This window comes from Callospermophilus lateralis (genome assembly GCF_048772815.1).
Source record: "Callospermophilus lateralis isolate mCalLat2 chromosome 11 unlocalized genomic scaffold, mCalLat2.hap1 SUPER_11_unloc_2, whole genome shotgun sequence".
NCBI classification, from domain to species: domain Eukaryota; kingdom Metazoa; phylum Chordata; class Mammalia; order Rodentia; family Sciuridae; genus Callospermophilus; species Callospermophilus lateralis.
The window spans coordinates 1,816,667-1,837,983 of record NW_027510154.1 but is presented as its reverse complement, the minus strand read 5'-3'; positions in this window follow the sequence as shown (position 1 = coordinate 1,837,983).

Here is a 21,317-nt window from a genome sequence, read left to right as displayed (position 1 = left end):
AGACTTAGAGGAGAAATGATTTAGTTATTGGAACCTTAGGCCAATCTGTGAATTAATCCCCTGAATAGATTAATTGAGTCCCAACTGAAGGCCATAAATTGTCCCTGGAGGATGTGGGTTCATGGGGGCATTCCTCTGGTGTATATATATTTTTTTATCTGGAATGAAATATTTCTCTCTGCTTCCGATCATCATGTGAGCTTCATCCTTCTGTCATACTCTTCTGCCTTGATGCCCTGCCTCACTTCAAGCCCTGATAAATGGAGTTAGTTGTCTATGGACAGAGATCAATTAAACTGTGAGCCCTAAAGTAAAGTTTTCCTTCTCTAAAATTGTTCTAGACAGTCTCTAAGTTATGTAAGAAAAAAGCCTGACTAAAACATTTGTATATAAATTTTTATTTCATGTAGCAACTTATTTTTGGATGAAAGTTTTTTTTTCTGAAAAATAAAGTTTAATTTTGTATTAAAAGTGCCCTGTTATTATCATGAACTAGAATTATTTATTTAATACAGAATTGTATTGAGTATGCATATTATGTTGTTTTTTTTCATTGTATATTATCTTTGCTAATGGTTTTCTATTTTAACGAGTAAGACAATTTGAGGATAAAACAACAACAAAAAAATCTTTGTACAAAAGAAATCACTCTTAAAAAGACACATTTAGCTTAGAGGATATAAATCCTTAGTAACACAGAGACTAAAAAAAATACATTAAAAAAAGAAAAAGAGAAAAAGAAAGAAACAGTATCTTTATTTTTTGTTTACTATGTTGAATATCATTGAATTATAGGAGCTGATACATACAGACAAATCAAGTTCCTATTAAAACTATTTATATCAATGTTAACCTCCACTTTATTTTTCTAATGAGTAGAAAGTTATTAAATAAATGAATTTTTACCTTACTATATTCTTTTTGTGGTATGAGATCAGAGAAAAACCAAAGTGCCAAAAAAAAAATTCTGGGCAAATGAATTTCCATTTACAATTTTACTTCAAAAGTGTAACTTTATTTAATACATACACACACACACACACACACACACACACACATGCACACACACTGACAAAAGTCTTTTAAATATGCAAAACTTTGGAGGACAAATTAACTCAAGGCTACAAGATTTATCCATATGTACTTATCTGATTTTCATACTGATACTTTGATATGTTATATCACTATTCTCATTTATTTCTAAGGTTTTCATTATTTCTCCCCTGGTTTCTTTTTTAAATATTTATTTTTTAGTTGAAGTTGGACACAACACCTTTATTTTATTTATTTATTTTTATGTGGTGCTGAGATCAAACCCAGGGCCTTGCTTGTGGTAGGTGAGCCCTCTAACACTGAGCCACAACCCCAGCCCCTCTCTGGTTTTTATGCTATCCATTCATTACCCAAAAGTGTATTATTTAATCTTGATTTTTTTACAGTGGTTTCTCCTTTTTATATTTTTGGTGATTTCTTATTTTATCCAATTATGATCTGACAAAATGCAAGGTATTATCTCTTATTTTTCATATTTACTAAGATTTTTCTATGTGGCCTAAAATATGGTCTATTTTAGAAAATGTTCCATGTACTGCTGAGAAGAAAGCAAATAATTAAATAATTGATGGAATTAATATCCCATGGATGTCTTTTATACCCCTTTATTAATTATATTTATTTGGTTTCTAGAATTTTTACTTAGCTTATGTAAGGATGATCTATACAGTCATAAGTTTGGTGTTTTAAAATAACTCAGTATTATTTTATTTTACTCTATTTGATTCTGATTATTGAGAAGGATTTGTTTGATATACATAGATGCACTATTGTTTTAGTTATACTTACAATCATTATACCTTTTGGTTATATTATTCCCTAAATAGTATGAAGTGACCTTCTTTATCTCTTGTGAATATTTTGGCTTATAGTCTATTTTATCAGAAATAAGACTAGCTACTCCTGCTTGTTTGAGTACCATTTGAATAAATTCTTAGAAGTAAATAAAAATAGTTAAATAGCATACCAAAATCTCTGGAATTGTATGAAAGCAGTTATGATAGAAAAGTTTATATCAATGAGTTAACAAATCAAAAGAATTGAAAGACATCAAATAATTTAACATTTCATCTCAAGGCCCTAGAAAAAGAACAAATCAACTCCCAAATCAGTAGAAGACAGAATCATTAATATCTGAACTGACATTAATCAATAAAATTGTGAATAAAAAATGCAAAAATAAACAAAACAGTTTACTTTTGAAAGTATAAGCAATTTTGATAAATGCTTAGCCAATATAATCCCCCCAGAGAAAGATAACACTCATGTTAACAAAATGTGAGATTAAAAAAAAAAATACCACCAGACTCCTAAAATCCATAAGATGACCAGAAACAATTAAATTTTTTTTCTCCAAAAAAACTAGAAAATCTGGAAGATATCTACAATTCCCTACAGATATGATTTATTCAAATAGAACCTTGAGCATATTAAAAGCTTAAACAGGTCAGTATCAAGTAATACAATTATTTAGCTATCCTTTAATTCCAATCATCCTCAAATTATTCTATAAAATAGAAATGGAAGGAATACTGCCAAACTCATTCTATGAAGCCAGTGTCACTCTAATACAAAAATCAGACAAAGATTTATCAAGAAAAGAATATGTGAGGACAATATCATTGATGAACATAGTTGCAAAAATTCTTTTTTATTTGTTTTAATTATTTACACATGACAGTACAATGATCTTGACATCATACATTTGAATCAGATGGGATATAATTTCTCATTTTTCTGAGTGTACAGGTTGCAGAATTACATTGGTCACGCAGTCACATATATACCCACAGCAATAATAAAGTCTGTTTTATTCTGCTGTCCTTCGTTTCCCCCCTCCCTCCCTTCCCCTCTCATCACTTCTCTCTACCCAATATAATGTGACCCACTTCTTTTTTTCCCCCTGACATCATCATACATGTATTCTGTATAACAAAAGGGATCCCCTTCTCTCTTCCATGCAATTCCCCTTCTCCCTCCCTTTCCCTCCCACCTCTCTTCCCTATCTAGAAGTAATTTTCTTCTCATGTTCTTCCTCCCTACCCCATTTTCTTAAGAAAATGTTGGCAAACTGCATACAAATACATATCAAAAAGATACTGCATCATGATCAAGTGGATTTCATACCATGGATGAAATGTTAGTTCAATATATGGAAATCAATAAATGTCATTTACTATGTAAATTGATTAAGAACAAGATTAAAATAATTATCTCAATATATACAGAAAACATATTTGACAAAATACAGCAACTATTCATGTTTACAACACTAGAAAAACTAGGGATAGAAGAACTTACTTCAACCTTGTAAAGCAAGGCTTATTTCATCAAAATAGAGGAAAAATAAGTAGAGTAAAGGAAAAAGTTTAAGGAGGAGGAAGGAGGGATAGGAAAAAAAAGAGAAGAACAGTGAATAAATCTGACCAAATTTATGTATGTGGCCCAGTGGATCCTGATGTTGGGTATGTCCACAGGAGACTATTTTAGAAAATAAATAAATAAACTAATATTTTAAAAAGACTGACACTCTACATTAGTAGTAGCACTAAACTGATTTCTAATAATTTCAACTTTAAGATAAGAATTGTAAAATATAATAAATTAAAAGCATTCAGGTTATTAAGACCATAAAATGAATACGCATATGTCATTAACCATGGAGATGTGAGAAGGAGTACATGATCAGGTATTAAAGCCTCTCGTGAGATGCATCCAATCACACATTCTTCCCTTCCCACAATAGATGTATAATATCCAGACTCTCCAACTGCTTGTTTGTTTTAACAGTTTCTATTTAGGGAAGTTGGTAGATACTTTCTGGGAATATTTTTGCACAACATTTGTTTACAAACATACTTTTCAATAAACATAGCCTTATGCTATGACTTTTCCTGGTGATGCAGAAATAATAAATGTTGGATTCATCCATTTACATTTTCAATGTCAGAATGTTTGCTATTCCAAAGTAATATCTTACTGAAATAATACCAAGTATTACTTTAGATTACATAAAAAGAGTACAATAGATTTATTTATTTATTTGTTTGTTTGTTTGTTTGATATATTTTGGTACCAGAATTGAACTCAGGAGCATTAGAGCACTAAGCCACATCCCCAGCCCTATTTTGTTTTTTATTTATAGACAGGTTAAAACTTCTGCAAGTAGTTTCCACTATATTTTGTACAGGTGATGACATTACAAAATTTATTCTTAAGAAAAGTGTTTTAGTCAGCTTTTTCACCACTGTGATAAAAAGTCCTGATAACAACAGTTAAGGGACAAGTACCTTGCTTTTGCTGAGGTTGGCTATGAACTTGACATCCTCCTGCCTCTGCCTCCGTCCCAAAGGGATTACAGGAGTGTGCCACCGTGCCCAGTGCTTTACTAATATTATAAATATACTTAGAAATATCTGTTCATGTTTCTTTCCCAAGATTTTCTTGTTATTGTTGTTTTTCAATTTACAGTTTTATTGATTTCACATTACTATTATTTTACTTGGCAAACCTGAAATTATTTTATTCTCTTGGTGCATTGAATCATTTATCACTACATATTACTTAGTTAATAGAAATAATTTTTCTTGTACATTTTATTTTCTGGTGAAATATTTCCTAGTATTCTTTTGATTTCATTGTCTTTATTTTTTTATTTCTTTATTTTTTTATATTTAGTGTACTTTTATTTTAGATATATGTGCTCTAAACAATACTTAAGTATTTATGCTTATGAAGGATGACTATGTAGACTGCAATGGGAATTAAGATTTATTTTATTGTTATTTTTAATATATAAAATTATTTTCTACCCTCTTATGTTATGCTGTTATTTTTCTCTTTTTTAAAATTTGTATTATTTCTTCATTTTTGAATTCATTTATTTGGGTTGTGTATATTTTCCACTTTCCATTATTTTCACTACAGTATTTCTGACATTTTTTTAATGTAAAGTAATATCTCAGTTTAAAACACATTTCAAATTAACTCTAGATTACATTTTATAAGTCACTTTGGTCATATACACAAATGCACATATTATACAGTTCTTGAAATAATTTGTTTATTTAATAGTTGTTGAGATAATTATGAACATATTTATTTTATTCTATTATGTATAGTTATTAGCAAAAATATGTTTATGATTGTTCTATGAATTTGTACCGGTAAGAAAACCTTTAGCTGGAAAGTTTAAAAAGCAATGTGATTATAAATGAACCTGTGGTTAACTTTTTATGAATTTAAAGGGATATTTTATGTGATATGTTTTATTATTAAAAAACAAACATTGAATTGGGTTAATATGAATACTAACCAATAAGAAGATGGTTTGAAGATTAGAGTACTTAAAAACACAGATAAATAAATAATTTGGACAACTTGATAAAGGATGTGAAAGAAATGAGTTAAAATTTCAGAAAGGTTAAAACTTCTGCAAGTAGTTTCCACTAATATTTTGAACAGGTGATGACATTACAAAATTTATTCCTAAGCAAAGTGTTTTAGTCAGCCTTTTAACCACTTTGATTAAAAAGTCTTGATAACAACAGTTAGGGGCAAGTTTATTTGGGGACTCACATTTTCAGAGGTCTCAGTCTATAGACAACTGGCTCCATTTCTCTGGGCTCCAGGTGAAGCAGAACATGAGGACCTGGTAGAGTAAAACACTTAGAACTTGAAATCAGAAAGGAGAAAAATGAGAGAGAGAGAAAATATAAACTCTAAAGGCAGGCCCTCAAGAACCCACCTCTTCCATCCACACCCTATGTGCCTACAGAATTAACCACCCAGTTTATCCCTATCAGGGGATTAGGACACTGATTCACTTAATGCTCTCATAACCCACTCATTCCACATTTAAACTTTCTTGCATTGTCTTGCACAGGAGCTAACCATAACACCAAGTTTTCACGTGATCACATCACCTTGAATATCATTATCATATTTAGGGAGGAAAGGAAACAATAAGAATGTAACTAACTATTAACTGATTTTCAAAATTATTCAGTTTGTGATTAGGGAAGTTCTCTTTCTCAGTTGCACTCAGTATTACTGTAATGCTGCAGTAATAATAATACCCAAAATCTCAATTACAAATGAAATAAAGTTTATTATTCTTATGCAAAATATGTTTTGACAACATAGGAATATTTTCAAAGAAAAATCCTGTGGTGACTTAGAATTTCAAGGAGCTTCAAATTTGGCATCTCTCTCTTTATTTGTGTTGTGTTTCTTCCTTTCTACATTTTTGACTGGTACAAAGCACATCACATGCCAGTCCCTACTTCAAGAAGAGGACTTGTAATCAGTCCATGTTCTTAGTCTGGAGGAAAAACCCAAGTACTAAAAACATCCTGTCATTTGTAACCATCAAATAGCTTAAACTCCATTCAAAGTATCACATACATATATTAATAAGATTGTTATCTTTCTCCTTGAATCAAAACTCCTATTCCTATTCCTTACACATCACAGGTCAATGTGATGCTTCAGAGATTTTTTTTTTCTAATTTTAAATTATTTAAGTACTTTAGCAGTCATACCTATTCTTCATTTATATCACATTGCTATTTTTGATACATGTTACTTATATGACTATTTTTTTAAAGAGAGAGAGAGAGATAGAGAGATGTTATTTTTAATATTTATTTTTTAGTTTTCGGTGGACACAATATCTTTGTTTGTATGTGGAGCTGAGGATCAAACCCAGACCGAACGCATGCCAGGCGAGCGTGCTACTGCTTGAGCCACATCCCCAGCCCATATGACTATTTTTTGATACATCAATTTCCAATTTTTTCATTGAATTTTACTTTAGAAGTACTTAGTTCATAACTCTAGGGTTCTAGAATTAATAATGTTCTAAAATACCCACTAGTTTATTTTTTTTTTACTTAAGAGAATTTTGCTCCATTTCTAATAAGCTGCCTTATCTTCTTCATTATAAATACAATACTTATTTATATTTCTTAGCTCTATTTGTGCTATATTTTGTGTGACTTTTTGTTGGAACAAACAATCAACCTTATAACCACATTATTTGTGAAAAGACATTAATTTCTTAAACACTAAAAACCATTGAATTCCTCTTCCAAATTTGATCTAAGTCCATTCAGGCCTACTCAGGAGTCATCTGTGAACATCTTGGGTGGAACATTTGGTTAGTTCCCTTATTATTTTTTAGCATATTAATTTCTCTAATCTTTCAGTATATTCATTAATCACTTAATTGTTATCATTAGCGAATGTGTGGGCTGTAAAAATTGTGCATTCCATTTTGTTACAAATGCATTTTGTTATAATAAAACAGGATGAAAAATAAGAATGGACTATAAAATTATGTTAAACTATTTTCTTTCATAAAATATAAAGCATTGTTTTATTCTTCCACTAACTGATTAAAATATGAAAAACACCATGGCAGCCAGATTGCTGCTTTTTTTCCTTGTAAGTGTGCCTTTCTTTATCTTAGAAGCACTTTGATTTTTTATTTTATCTCTGGTATTTAAATTGAGGACACACAACCACACAGATTCAAAAACACACATTTTTCTCTTTCTTTCTTTCTTTCTTTTTTTCTTTTTTTCTTTCTTTCTTTCTTTGTAAAATTAATGCTACCTGGCAAATAGTTACTTCAATTTGAAAACATAAATTTCTTTAAAGAAGGTTAGTTTTTAAGCATTTTCCCATTTATATGCTCTTCTTAAAATTCAGATAATAAGGCAGTTTAAACTTTTCAAAAGTCTTATAAATTTTTACTGACATCTTACATTTACCTTTTATTTATTTTTATGTGAGGATAATCAGAATTCTTGCAAATTTTTTACATGCATTTATTGATTTTTAGAGGGCTGTTCATTATATATGTTTACAAACTCTCTTTGCCTAGATTGTCTTTTAAAAATATTTCGATTATTTTGTGTGTGTACTTTTTAAAAAATTTATTCTACTTTTGCTAATATAAATATATGAAAATATTGGTGTTCCTGTTCTCTGATTCACTTATTTTTGCTCCAGGGTTTCTTTTTATTTAGTTTATTATAAATTTTTACCTTGGTGCTCTTAAGAGTTCACAGAAAATTTAGGAAATAAATATAATGTTTGAAAAGTATATAAAATATTGTAGAAGTATTTATACAATAAATATTTCTTTATAATTTTAGTTAACACACATTTCTGTCTCTATAAACTCATGTTTAAATGTATTTATCTGTCATTTCTTGCTGACTAAACCCAGCTTTTGCTCTAGTACAGTCTGGGCCATAACAACCTTCAATTCTGTGTATGCAGACCAGGAAATTTTATCTTCTTATAAAAAAATTACAATGGTTACTTTTACTCCTTTTTGTAGAGTAATCTGATATAGAAAAGCGAGATTTATTAATGTATCTGAACTGGATATATGATAGAATTATACCATATTAATTCCACTTACAGTATAGCTAACCAATTTTTTCCACTTGTGCTGTCTCTTTGACACTGATCTATTGTTGACAAGCAGGAATTCTTCTGAAATAAGTTTCAGACATCAATTGGGTTTCTGATGCTAAAAATGTCAATGACCTCTGTAAACAATTCTGGTAAAGTCATTAAGACAGATTTTTATATATACTCCAGTGAAGTATGGAGGTTCAGATTTTGGTGATGAGGGGCCATTGAATTCAGAACAACTCAATAATTTAAAACCAATATAATAGGTCCTTGGCAAGCTAGCAGTGCAGAAAGCATATGGAATCTGGTTACCCACCTAGATAACAAGTGTGTTTTCAGGAAAATTGAACAGAGGCTAAGAAGCCTTAGAGGCAACATCAAATGGATTAACAAACAAATTGTGGGAGTCTCAGAGAAGAGACAGAAAATGGGGAAGAGAGAATATTTGAAGAAACAAGAGTTGAATACTTCCCAATTTTTTAATAAATATATCTCAGTGAATTCTAAAATGACTGCCAACCTTTAAAAAGACCCATGAAGATCAAACTGTCAAGTCAAAAACATCGGAGAGAATCATGAAGAGATGAAAGAGAAATGACTCCTCATGTTAAAATAAAACAAAGAACTGTTAACAAGAGTCCTATTTCTGACACAATTGTTGGTTGGAGAGAAAATTTTACATATTTCCAGATTAACAAATGCCAAGGAAGTTCATTGCCACTAGACTTGCCCTGCAGGAAATGGTCAAGGGATCTCTGCTTGGTAAAATAAAAGGATGCCAGACAAGAGGCAGAATCCATGGAAAGAAATGAAGATTCAGTGAATGGAAGTACATGAGCAATTACTTTAAAAAGTGGAATTTTTCTTTAAATTCCATCAAATGTGTACCTGCTTGGTCCAGTTATGGATGTAGAGGAGTGAACATAAAGCTTTGGGCTCTGTAAATTCTAAACTACCTTCATCTTACTTGAATCTATCAGAATCTTCCTTGAAAGATCCACCTTTACTTATGAAGCCCAGAACTTTTTATCTTTATGGGTTCTAAACTTCATTTTCTATCCAGCTGGGAGTGTAAGAGTCTAAAAGACGTTATCTATATTTCCATCTTCTTATCTTCATCTTAGTATACTCCACTTAAGATTTGAAAAGAAAAATGAAAACTCTTGGGTTACAATAATCTTAGAGCTTTGATCAATAAATTTCTAGTTGCCTTGATAGCTCTTTAGTGTTTATGCAGTTATAAACATTTATTTCTTCCACTTTTTTCTTAAGATTCTATTTAATGTGAAATAGTACATCATACATATGTATGGAAAACAACCCCAAGAATCTGCTTAAAAAAATTAATGTGCACATTTAAAGGTGGATTCAGTGTCCAAGAGAATATTCTTTGATTTAACAATACATATAACAAGCAAAACAATATATTCCTAAGTACCTGCTATGATAATCTTCTCTTTGAGTAAGGTGGTGTGGAGAATCCTCTATTATGATAGTAAGTAAAACTGGAAATATTTCAGTGGGAAAGAAATCAGGTAGGAAAGTTAAAATCTGAGCAAATGCACTCTGCTACATTCACTTTACATTGGTTAGAAAATTGGCTATTAATAATAGCCAAAATAATTTAAGCGTTTTCTATATATTTTCATCTTTATTTAATCTTCATATCGATCTTATGAGTTCTATAATGCCTATTATTCTGTAACTATGGAAACTAGAATATATGATACTAAGTGTGAAAGGTCACATCTTCAGTAAATATTGATATCTCATCTCAAATGGGACAAATCAGCTGTCAACCTTGCCTTCTTAATTACTATTCTCTCTCTCTTCCTACTAAAGTTATGAGAGAGCAAACACAGACTTTCCCTACTCCAATTTGTCTTCTGACTTTATTTGCCCTTTTGATTTTTAATGCTGTTCTTGCAAATTTTCCCTGAGATAAGATAATTGCATATTTCAAAGGCCTCTACTTTACTCAGCAGATCTTATACATACTGGGTGATATGCGAATTCAGAAATCTATAGTTTTTCAGTATTTATGGTTAAAATATTATAGTACCTTTATTTTAATTCCATTATGTTTTTATCCCATTCTGAAACCTGATTCTATACCCTAGCATGAATCTGCTTCACTTTATTTAAAGTTTCTTAAAATGTCTTTTTCAAAATGATCTTTTGGGCTCCTTTCTCCATTGGTAGTTAGTTCAACAGGATGATTACTGTGATAATTTTAATATTCCATGTGACTTTAATGTAACAAGTTTAACAGTTCTATTATTTAATCTTGATTCATCTCGATATGCTATTATCTAAAGTAATTTAAGTATTTTTATGAAACAATTTCATATACACACACATATCTATATATCACACTGTAATTTATGTTACAATTGATTCTGTCTCAGCAGAATTAAATATATTAATCTGTTTTTAATATACCACTATCTTAACATATTGAGGGAATTTATTGATGTCTTTGGTTCTAAAGTATGCCTATTTTAGATATCCTGTAGTTGGATTTGTTTTATATTTTTCATTAATTCTGCTAGACTCAGTTGGATCAGAATGCTGAGTTTACTTACATTTATCAACATTAATGAAAAATTAGATGTCTGTCTTCCTTTGCTAATGCTTTTGATATCTAATGCTTTGTTATTTATGTTGTCATTTCTCCATTACTGCCTTCTCTTGAACAAAATGAATTTGTGTGTGTGTGTGTGTGTGTGTGTGTGTGTAAATTTAATTCCATTGTTGGTGTTTTATACTATTTTTCTTTTTAGTATCTTTCTTTCTTTCTTTCTTTCTTTCTTTCTTTCTTTCTTTCTCATACCTTTCTTTCTTTATTTATTTTTCTTTCATGGTTACTCTGGGTAATAAAATTAGTCTCTTAATTTAATAACATAGTTATGAGTAATGCCAACTATGATAAATAGATTTCAGATATTAAAAAAAGTTTGCATTTAGCACCATCTTTTCTTTCTTTCCTATTATTTTCATACAAACTGCATCACTATGCAATATAAGACCATCAGCACCATTTTTTATTTATTGCTTTACAACATTATCTTTTACACAGATAAAATAAGCATTACAAAAGAAAATATTACTAAAATTGTTTTAAGATTTTTTATGTAATCAGTTTTACCAAGGGTCTTGACCTGTATAAATTCATTTTAAGCTAACCAAAAGGAATCCTTTTAGTATTTTATTAAGACATCTAATATTAACAATTTCTATCAGATTTTGTTTATTTGGGATGTATATTTTTTTCTTTTATCTGTACTAGATATTAAATTTATGCTTAACATACCTTCTTTCAGTACATGGAAGATTTCATTAAAACTATTTCTCCAGTTTACATGGTTTGTGATAAGAACCCAGTAGTGAATCTCACCAATGTAAAGATATTTATAAAGCCACTTTTCTTTTCCCACTTTGGATATTTTTTTTCATCATCTACATTTTTTATTTTTATTTTTATTTAACAGTGGTGTGTGTAGAGTGAATCAATGTGAAGTGTTGGTTTTTTTTTTTGAGGGGGTTGTTGTAGACTGTTGTGCATCGTTCATGTTTTCTTTTCTTCTCTTCATCAAATATGAGATATTTTCAGCCATTATATCTTCAAAAACTGTTTTGCTCATTTGTCTTTCTTATTTCCTTCTGGAATGCTTATCATGCAATATGTTGGCTGCTTAATAATCTCCCAAGAATCAATATGATTTTGATCATTTGCTTCATTCTCTTTTTACTCTATCTTCAGCAGACTGTATAAGATCTATTGGTTTATCTTCAGGTTCACTGATTCTCTTCCTTTTCAGTTCAGATTTAATTTTGATTGCAGGTAGTAAACTTTCCATTTATCATTTTATATTTTAACTACTGAATTTTGATTTAGTCATTATTTATAATTTCTATCTGTTCATATTCCCTATTTATAGGCTATGTCTTTTGTACCTATTAATCATGTTTTCTCTTCATGCTTAAATTTTCTATGGTTTATCTACCCAATGCACCCTCCCTTCTCCTCCAACCCCTCTGCCCTATCTAGAGTTTGTCTGTTCTTTCCATTCTCCCCCTTCCCTACTCCACTATGAATCAGCCTCCTTATATCAAAGTAAACATTCGACATTTGGCTATTTGGGACTTGCTAACTTCATTTAGCATTATCTTCTCTAACTCCATCCTTGGGGACATTTTCTGTTGATTATTATACGTCCTTTATTACACAGCATACTTTTCTATTTTTTGTTACTAATGGAATTTATATCAAAATTATTTTTAGACTATATAATAACTTTCATATTGTATATAACAGACCATATGATTTGTTGCTGCTTTTGCTCTTATCACTATGGCTTTTCTTGTTGCTCATTTTTTTTCTAATAATTTTCTTGGACCAGTTAAATAAGTTCTATATTCTCCACAGTGTTTGGTTACCTATTTCTCTGAAGTGTGTGTGTGTATGTGTGTGTGTGTGTGTGTGTGTGTGTGTGTGTAAATATGTATGTGTGTGTGTGTGTGTGTAAATATGTATGTGTGTGCCTCTTTTTTAACCTGGATTAGCATAACTTAAAAATCTGGCAATGGTTGGTCAGAAGTTCTCCATAATTGCTTTGACTATAGTCTCTATCCTTGACAAGGAGATCAATTTCCAGGATTCTCTAATGTTTAGAATTAGGGTTTTTTTTTCATCATTTTAATTAGTTTTCTTAGGGAACAAATTCATCAAATTCTTCTTCTGCCATGCTGGAAGTCAATTTCTTCCCTTAACAACAAACATGCTTCCTTTTTGCCTTCTAAATATTAAACCATGAACAACCACAGATTATTTGATGATGAAAATTCACACACAATAGGTGGATAAAGATATTGTAAAAGATGCCAAGAATAAGTGGTTTTGAGGTGTCTCTATAAGTGTCATCACAAGTTCTTCATTTCTTATTCAGTATGTGATTTTGAGATTTGTTGAAAGTAACCACTCTTCAGTTATAAATCATAAGGTGGAATGGAAGGAAAGAAACAGTAAATGTGAACCTGAACTAAAATTTATGATGAACATGCTTCCTCCCACTTACAGACATGAGGCAGTTTATAGGAATAAACTTCAACTAATTATAAGCTGTCGAAAATTCTGAGTTTCTCAGTATGTGTGTGGGGGCAGATGCTTTTAAGTGACCAGGAGTATTATATTATCTTTAGCTGCCCCAGTTATTAAATTATTCCCTGTATCCAATTGCCAGCATTAACAGATGGCTTCAGTTACTCTAACCAGGTGTTAATATTTTATAAATGTGTATATTATACTGAAGAATCCTCCTGGTCATGAAATATTTCTATATTATGAGTTACTTGGTTTCAAACACACAATCTTCAAGTATACATATTTAAACAGGTATTTTAGAAGACTTTGTTAGCTATACAGTCTCATTTTTTGCTCTGCTCTCACCATAAATTCAACTAGAATAGAATTCTATATGCTAAATCCATGATTTTTTGTTACATAATATATAAAGTTGAATCAAAATGAACTGCACAAAGTTTTTGCATTTAAATAAAAAATCTATTAGAAATTTTAAATTTCTTTTTTTACGAAACAATAAGTATATAAAATTTATTTCATATATTGCAACCATAATAGATGTATAAGCATTTTCAATTAAGTTTTGTATTTACACAAAGGAATTATTAGTTGCAAAGAGACATAATTTTGGTAATGTTTTATTTAAATCAGTTGTTATTATTTTTATCATGTTTTGGAAATTATTACAATTATGATCTCTGTATAAAAAGAATCTTTATAGTTGAAACACCTTCATTTAGAATATACTGTACTTAATTGTCAATATAGTTAATTTCATGTTTAAATTCAATGTTATTCTGTTCTTTGATAAATAAACTGGTTTTGTAATATTTCTTTTTTACCATATACAAAAGTGTTCTTGTTGGTAGAGGGTACTGTAGTGACTCTAAAAGACAGAAATTTAATTCTCTTTGCTTTTCCCTGTTGGTTTATCAAGTGTGTCCTTGCAGAGTTAGTGTCTTTATTTTTCTTTTTCTTTTTTTCTAACATTGATTCTGCTGCTGGCAATAAGTGGCAATTCCTTAAGAACAAATTTTCCCAGAACACACATCCACATTTCACTCAGTTTCTGGAGGTATGTGGCACTCTTTGTAATATTTGGAGACTATGTATTCAGTTATACTTCCCAAATCAGGTCTGAATTTCATGGACACCTCAGTTCTCTGTTTACTTGTTTCTTAGTGATGACATTCTCATAAGTTAGAATCCTAAAAAATCCCTATAATTTCTTGGGAATTTTTCTGGAAAATTTTTGTGAATATGACCAGTTCTACTACTGACTTTCAAGCAGGTTAACGATAATTCAGTCTAAAAGAAACTTACTGATTAACTTGCCATCATCCCAGAATATCATTCTCTGCTCATCATAGTAACTTGATGGTAGTGGACCAGCTCTTGCTAAGGAATATGCAGGTAGTTTCTCTAGTAATTGTGGGATTTAACCACATCTTATACTGATTCTATGCATGAAGAGCATATCACCCTTTTTTGATTCTTCCTTCTTTGGAGTTATCACTTCATCCTTATGACATGCTTCAGAATTCTCTGTTGTGTGAATTTCCTCTTATGTTAAGTCCTTATTTACTTATCTGAAAGTTTATTAATATAATCACTATTTGGTTATGAATGTTAAATCACAACTCCAACAGAACTGATAATAGAAATAATTCCCAGAGACTGATCCACAAAGATGAGATTTGGGGACTGGTTTGGTATTGATATTATGCTTATTTGTAGTGCTGATTTCCTTGCCAAAAGGAGATAAAGTACTACTAATCAATTACATGACAATCAATCATGTTATCAAGTATGCTTGTTCATAATGAAGTACAAACTAAAATATATGCTTGGAAGTTCTAGGGTCTATTGAATTTGACCCTTATGACAGTGATGATAACTGTGGGTTGTATTTGTAAAAGACACTTGTTACTGTGTTTGAGTGCTTACAGGGAGAAAATAGGAAGCTCATTTTAATTTATAACTTAAGTCAAGGTGCAAGAAGTGGAAATCTCACATGACATCTCTATAAGGATCCAATATTCTTTTTAGGCAACGGCTAATATTGCTTAAAATCAAACCCAAATTTTAATTTTGTATATATCATAATTAGAAGTACAATTAAATTTCCAGTCAAATCAAGTTTCATGTGCAATTTAGAGTGTTGCTTGATAAAGAATTAGATCCTGGATGCTGAAATGGAGGCTACTTTTTGATCCAGATAAAACTGACATTGTAAACTCCCAAATCTTTTTGAAACTCACTTATCAATTGAAGTAGTTTGTCACCAAATGTCTGAGGAAATTACTTTTCTTTTGTTTGCAAATCCTGTGATGACCTCAATGGGCAAGGGTAAATATTTTTGAGAGGGGATGACAATTACCATTAAGCTTTTATTAACCATAAAGATATTCTGTTCCATTCAGAACCATAACTGAGGTGAAGTTAGCATGTTTAAAGAGTACATAATCTGAACCAAGAGCATATGTAAAGTGACCTTTGATAAATACATAAGTTGAGGAGTGCCTATATCCATTAAAATCTCTGTCCTTGATTTCTTTTGTATGCAAGACAAGGTAGGAAATGCATTAACTAATATGAAGTTCAGTGGAAGTGAATAGAAGCATTATGATGTCCATGACAATTCTTAAGTACCAAAACAAGTTGTCATATGTACCACAAAGACCTTCAGAGGCATACTGGTAATCTGTGAATTTTGGCCTGCAGATATCTTTGTTGATATCAGATGTACAGTCCAGTAGAATAATGCTTGATACATAGAACAGAAGAGCAAACAGATGGATAAAAACTTAAGCTCTTGAACTAAAACTCTTATTTGAATCACAGAATTAGAGAATATTAGCTTCTCAGCTTTTCCAACCTGAATCAATTCTTAGAAAGAGAGATCCTTGATTGAAAGGAAGGTTGAATACTGCACTTTCGCCATACCATACGTATCACCCCAAGATTTCTCCAAAAGGACTTCTGTTTGTTTACAGAGTGATAATATACTGGAGAAAAAGAAAGGCCCAGAAAGACATTAGCACCAAATTAATGCTGAAACCTAAGAATTGAACTTATCATTGCTGTTCACCAAATAGTTGCTCATGAGAACACAGCTATGGAAATAGAGTGCAATGACTTCCTGAAAAGACTGGATCTGGGGGCGGAGGATGTGGCATGCATGCAGCCCGGTTGGATTCTCAACACCACGTACAAACAAAGATGTTGTGTCCTTCGATAACTAAAAAATAAATATCAAAAAATTCTCTCTCTCTCTCTCCTCTCTCACTCTATCCTTAAAAAAAAAAAAAAACAGACTGGATCCCCAGGCTGAAAACATGAGTCTGAAAATTAAGAGGTCATATCGGAAGTGTTTTTTCATAGTATTACACCTAATATATAATTTGTAGATTTTTTTTCTTTCTATTGGTGACATTGGGCATGAATTTGCTTGTTTAACTCTTTTAATTTTCAAGGAGAAAATGTTTCCACTAGACAGCGCAACCAATTTACAGTGAATCAGAAGATGAGATCTAGTCATTTCCAGCCCCTTATGGCACTGAACCAATAGACAGAACAAAGCTTTACTCCACTGACTGGAGTGAGCAGACTCATGGGAACAACAACCCAACAGCAGGAATCCAATATATTCTCCTGGTGCCTCTTATTTTTTCCATTCCTGATATTCATGGTAACTGAAAGATTATAGCAATGCCTTTTGCCTCCCAGCCCCACCGATAATCAAGAAATGTGAGGATGAAAACCATTCTAGAATTCAGATCTGGCTTACTCTATTGGATAATGAACCCCAACCCATTATTTTTGGAGATCACAGGGACAAAATGGGTAGGGTAAGAAGAAGCCATAGGTATTTAAAAAATTTTCAGTCAAGGAAATACACACTATAGTCTTTTTTCATAAGCAGGTGCTTATTTGTATATGCTAATCAATTCTTCTCTTTCCTACTCACCATGAAATCTGTGTGTGTGTGTGTGTGTGTGTGTGTGTGTGTGTGTGTGTGTGTGTATCATTGGAAGTGAACTGGTTTGATATTTAGGCAAAAGAATATCCATGGAGTGGAACTGTGCTAGAAAGTGAGAATGAGTAATATAGTCACAAAAATATATTCAGTGACTACTGGTCCTGTGTATGTGTGAGTGGGTATATGAAAATAGGATGAGAAAGTTTTCATTTGTAAGAGGAATACTTACAGCTTTTTCGGTAAGAAGTACCACGCGTGTTTCCGTATAGGAGCTTATGTGTGGCCGGGTGTGTGCAGAATATGAGGAACTGAGTGGATCAAACGCATGTATTAGTTATTAGTTCATTATCTCTTTTTTTCTGCTCTCTTACAATGTAGCTGAAAAAAGAGTTTATATAGAAAACTTTTCAGCAGTGAATGTAAAAAAGATGTAAAAGAATTTTCTGTTCTTGTCTTCAGAAGTTGTGCTGTGCTAGTTCTGTTGCTTTGGAGAGTGTGATACTGCTGAGTAATGCCCTGGTGGTCACCAGGAGAAAGCAGCTCCTGTTTCACTCAGCACCTGTTCACCTGGAGAGTTTCAAGAGGTGACCTGCACCTGGGCTTGAAAGGCTTTGGGACAGCCAAGAGAATAGTGACACTGCCCAGGACACAAACTGGCTTCCCAGAATTTTCCAAGTGACTGCTTCTGGGTGAGTCAATGAAAGGCCTGCAGCCCCAAACCTGAGGATTCCAAAAGCATGCTGGCCAGTTTAGCCAACACTTTCTGCTGGCTCTCCAGCAAGCCCACAGCACCCCCACGTGTTTTGGTAGCAGAGATATATCAGTGATCTAGCAGGTAATTCTCCATCTTCCAAATTTGACTGTGACCAGAAACATAAAAAAAAAAATTCCTCTAATTTTGTGGGCTTCAAACACCATTTACAATGGTGCCTGAGCTATTCCCAGCCTACTAGAACATTTTACTTAAAGTGTTTTCTTCTTCAGTTACCACCCTCACTCAGACAAACAATGTCCTTTCAAGTTCTCTTCTTCCTCTTTATGCAATTCCCTGTTATTCTATCCTCCTGTTAATAATGCTCTATACTCTCCTTGTTCTTGTATAAGGGTGGTTTATCTCTATTGATTGGAGCCTAAATAATACATACTTTAAATAAACTTGCAGAATATACTAGTAACATATGGATTGTGTAGAGACTAATGACACTATGAAAATGGTAATATGAAACTTAAAGTCAGTTCACACTGAAACATATACTGTAGGAGTTTCATATGGGAACCATTGTTCCCATATGAAACTTGTTGAACCATTGTTATTTTAAACATGTCAAGTAAAGTTAGCCCACATTGCTAGAGTATGGATTTAAAAGACAACCAATGTAAGATTCTATTAGGTGTAATGCTAAATGTTTGAAAGAGTGAAAATATTTGGTCATGAATAAGTAATTTTGGAATGTATTTTAAAAGTATAAATGTAGCATATCTTTGGTATCATTTGATGTTTCAAATGAAAATTAGAAAACCACAAATGAACATTTTATGCTTACAGTATAGAATAATTTACAAGATAAATGTTAATATGTCTGTATAAAACAATCCGGTTTGATATCTCATGGGGAATAAGATTTTTAAATGAAAGTTCTATGGAATTCATCTCTCTAAATATTTTTGCCCTTTACCTGAATGAACAATTTAGAAGAAGATAAATTTGATTTGGTAAGTCTATTGGTCACAAGATTAATTTTTCACACTTGTGATAACTGAAGAGCCTTAGAATAATGATGCATCTTGTTCTTTAGCCTATCAATCACAATTTTAAGCTCTTTTTATAATGACTGGTAAAATGACTACCCACTGTCAGAACATGCTTTAAATTTTATCTGGAGTAATGAACAATAAAAAAATATTTAAATAGCACATGAGTCTAGGCAAAATAAAGATGTTAAAGTGCTTAGAATAACTTGAGTGTGTGAGCAACAGACTTTCATAGTTTGCATCAATTAGTACTGACATTCTTTCCTTGTTGGGATGGGGACACTCCCTGTGTCATGACAGCTATTCTCAGGTAAAGAATTCCTGCAGAAAAATTCTAAGGGAGGGCTTCCTTCAGGGAACACTTCCAGAATCTGGAGTAGAAAGTCCTTCAGGTGATGCAGTGTAAATATGAAGTTAGCAAAGGCTGTAGTATACTTCTGGACTAGGTATTATTTGGTGTTCTTTGCGGAATGAGTAGGGTCTGTTTCTCATGGATGGTTCCATCCACACAACACAGCCCCTTCAAGGAAATTCTCAAGCTAATTTTTTTATATTAATTCCACAGTTCTGTGACCTCTTCTTTGCTCAATGTGCACCTGTTTGTGCCTGCTCATGTATGCTGTGAGCATATTGAGGGGTCATACTTGACAGGCCCTGCTGTTCTGATCAGTTGTCACTATTGTTACATATTCAGGTAGAGAGTGATACAGCTAACAACTTTCATCTAATATCATTTTAAAAAGTCTTAGGAATCTGCTTTTAGTCTTCAGTATAATGTTATCTGCATTTTATGTTTCACTTGTAACTTATTTGTGCTTCAGGCTTTCTGGAACTATTATCTAATTATTTCATTTTTATTTCGGGTCTAATTTATTTATTTTTCTATTATTTTCAGAACTTATAATAAAAGGGATTGTTTGTTTTCAATCTTTCAAAATGTGTAACTCATTCTTTACATGTCTATGTCTGTGCCTTTGCTTATGAGTTTAAAATAAATATAAATATTAATATTTTAATGGTAACTTATAAAACACTCAGCACTTGTTCTCCAAGGCTTTTTACACATCCCATGTTACTGTGGAAGCTTTACAATTCAGTAATTTTAATTTTTAAACATACACCTTTTAAAGTTGAAAAACAATTGTCATAAAACTTTCTATTTCTCTATAATAAGTAATATTTTTCATCATTATTCCTTTCTGTGAAATCTAACTTTTATGATTTTTTTACTGCTCTTCATGTTATCATTTATTTCTATAAGTTATTCTTTTAATGCTACATGACTAGAATTTACTTTTTTTTTCTTTCACATAAAATTTTGAGCAATTAACATTTTATTTCCAAAGGAAATTTGTGTTATCCCTTAGGCAAGTAACCCCCTTGGTACCTTTTCACCAACTCATAACTTTATTTGTCATCTCTTTTTGCAGCCAAAATTTTAATTTTTTCTGTTTTAAATTCATGTTCTTTTCTGTAGTAGTTTCAAATAAATTTTTCATAAATGAAATAACTTATTATTTTTAATATGGTATTTATATTCTGTGACTTTTAAAATAGAAGATAACAAATATCTACATGATATTATTTTTATGTAACTGAATATTTGGAGAGTTTTACATAGTGATCCTTATTAAATGTCAAATTAAAAGTTCAATAATCACAGTGTAAATTAAAAGAGATTCTGTTAATTAGAAAATGAAAAAGGTATGTAAATAAAATTGTTGATTATTTAAAAAGTTATCTTAATTTTTTCTAATAGAGTTAACAATATGATTATTGATAGTTATCCTCATGAAAAATTTAACTTTTTAACAGGATCTTTTATTTTAGAATATTTATTCTTGTGTTGAATTGACACATACTTCTCTATTCAATACACATATATATATATATAGACTAAATGCTGTGGAGTATAAAAGTAGTGACTTAAACTATAGTTAATAGTCTTAAGGGTCATGCACAGGCATAAGGCAAATGGGAAATTATTAATTATAAGCTCCGTAAACTTTCCAAAAA